This window comes from Actinia tenebrosa, unplaced genomic scaffold, assembly GCF_029948245.1.
Source record: "Actinia tenebrosa isolate PJP-AT-01 unplaced genomic scaffold, QUT_ActTen_1.0 PGA_scaffold3__52_contigs__length_22856419, whole genome shotgun sequence".
NCBI lineage: Eukaryota > Metazoa > Cnidaria > Anthozoa > Actiniaria > Actiniidae > Actinia > Actinia tenebrosa.
In genome coordinates, this window is record NW_028292580.1 from 2,011,632 (window position 1) to 2,014,124 (window position 2,493).

Consider the following 2,493-nt stretch of genomic DNA (forward strand, 5'->3'; position numbering starts at 1 on the left):
ACTGTACCTGACGCTTCCAGAATCTCAAACCTTGCTCTGCTACCAAAAATGTACCGTCGGGCCCAAAGCCAACGACGAAGTCCTCAAGTATTAACTGCTGCTCACTTTATTTTACATTTACATTTCTTATATAGAGGGCTGGTGATGTAATCCCAATTTTCACGTGCATATATATAATCCCTTATTCTTAAAGTCCTTGCTCAACTATCCATTTAATCCCTTATTCTTTATGCTTAACCGCGTAACAATATAAAAAATTGGACAGCTTATTTTTACATTTAGACCATATAAAAGTTAATCTGTGCCAACAAAAAAATGTCAACCCCAAAAAAATATTCGATCCCTTTGGCAGTAACGACATTCCATACCATTGATCCAATGTGTTGTCCCAAAAACTCAGAACTTTAAAACTTTAGCAAGAATTTGTTTTGTTGAAATGATTTACTTTCTCATGAAAATAAAATATCTTATGATCGTTGTAACGCGTTTGGAAAAAGATATTTTGGAGTTGTTTGTCGGAAATATTTTATTTGCACTCCGAAAAATGTTACAAAGTCACTCTGAACCATGAATCAATCCCCTCCACTCCCCCGTGGTGTTGGTTTGTGTTGACATGTAAACGAGGCAGTCACGTGGTATCAGAGGAGCAGTCGACGAGAAAAGTTGTGTGAATATTTTCTGACTAAAAATCCTTTTTATTCTCAAATATGGATCTTTAAGGGCTCATACTGCATCCTAAAGGTAAATTACCTATTATATTAGCCATTTATTGTTTAATTGATTTATCTAAAGCGATATTTTAGAGTTGAATTGACCGTAAAGAGTTCGGTTGCTTGTCGCCATGTTTTGGCGGAATTCATTCTCAACAATTTAGCTTCAAGTTGAACGATTTATTGCTTGAAAAAACTTAAATATCCCAAATAAATTATGCTTTAATGCTTATTTGGAAATTTAGCAATGATTTATAGTAAATTATCTATATTTTGTGCGATTTGGTTGGATTTTACGGCCTCATCAAACAGACTATTGAAGTCAGTTTTCGTTCGGCGTTTGATTTTTGTTTGCGCTTGGAATCTTGAATGAACTTCGAGTCAGACTAAAATACGAAATAAATACAAGTCATTATGAGAATAAGAGATATCAGATTTCTCCAAATCCAAAGATTACTGCAAGTCCCTTGAGATCGTAGGGTGAGAACTCGCCTAAAGTTCGTTTTGGAAGAATAGATAAATAAACTTTTGTCGATCAAAGTTAGAAAGAACTGCTGCCCATGACTCTTCAGCTTCACCTTCAGAGTAATGGGAGTGAAGGGTTAAATGAATTATTTTTGGAGATTAAAACCCATTTTTTTTTGCTGAGGATTTGGGCAAGCAAGCAATGAATCTTCTCAAAATCCTGGTATTTTGGTTTTATTGAGGAGATATAACAATCTTGTTGTCACACAACAGTTTTCTTCGCTGCTAAAGCTTTTGACTCATTAGTAATGTTTCTCTTACTAATTTGCTATGAGATTTAAATTTTCTAAAAAGGTAAAAAATATGTTTTGTGGAAATACATGTATTTTATTTGGATACCAACAGACTTCAGTACTTGATAAGTGAAAACACATAGTATGTTAAAGTGCATGTCAGGGTTTGCTGGTTTCATTTCTAGAATTAAGATTATGTTTAAGTAAAAGCATTTAAAAGCATCACGTTTATGCTAATCCCATTATTCTGATTTTCAAATTTTTTTATCTGGCCTATCTTGACTGGATACTCATTTTCTTTCATATTAATTTCATATTAATTATAGGCCACCGCATAGGATCAATGTGAAAGGTGTTACCAGTTTCATCATTGGAGTCCTAGCCCTCCAGCAATTACAAAATATCTTTGATCTTTTTCTTATTTGCTTTTCTCAATGCAGGCAGAATAGCTGGTCTGTTGATTTGCAGCTTTTCTCTGAGGTCTTTCATAAATAAATATGAAATAAAGAAATAAAGAAAATACTTTGAATTAAAGAAAATGAAAACTTTGGTTGTTTGAAAGTTTTGGTTGTTTCACTTAAATAACGCCTTACTTGTAAGACTTGTTTGAAATCGGGATGGTCGGTAATCTGATGGACCAGAAAATCTACTAAGTTGGTAGAAGCAGCATGACTAGTCGAGTTAAAGTCCGTCATATTCCTTTTCTAGATGCCTCAGTTTGTCTCCTCAAATGAGTATCTCCGCTGACCAAATTGACGTTGGGCATGAAATAAATGTATACAGTATGCTCTAAATATATTTGTAATTGGGCATATATATATATGTATGTGGTTAGCCTGAATCATACGAAATAATTAGAAAATTAAACGAGACTTACCTGTAAGGTGAAGTTTGATTGAAATTCTACGAGTTATTGGTCAGGAGCGGAGAAGTCACGTGAGATAGCACGCGGCAAGCAAGCAGTCAGTTTTTAAAAAATGCGAATAGACATTTCTACTCGTATTAGGGTAGGGTAGAAGCTGGAA

General features: G+C 34.2%; 1 long non-coding RNA gene across 1 annotated transcript; it reads left to right on the forward strand.

Annotated features, from left to right (window-relative positions):
- The first annotated feature begins 638 nt into the window (after positions 1–638).
- LOC116309117 (uncharacterized) lies at positions 639–2,017 on the forward strand. Its single transcript, XR_004198584.1, has 2 exons — positions 639–741; positions 1,795–2,017. It is a non-coding gene; the product is annotated as an uncharacterized LOC116309117 (long non-coding RNA).
- The last annotated feature ends 476 nt before the right edge of the window (positions 2,018–2,493 follow it).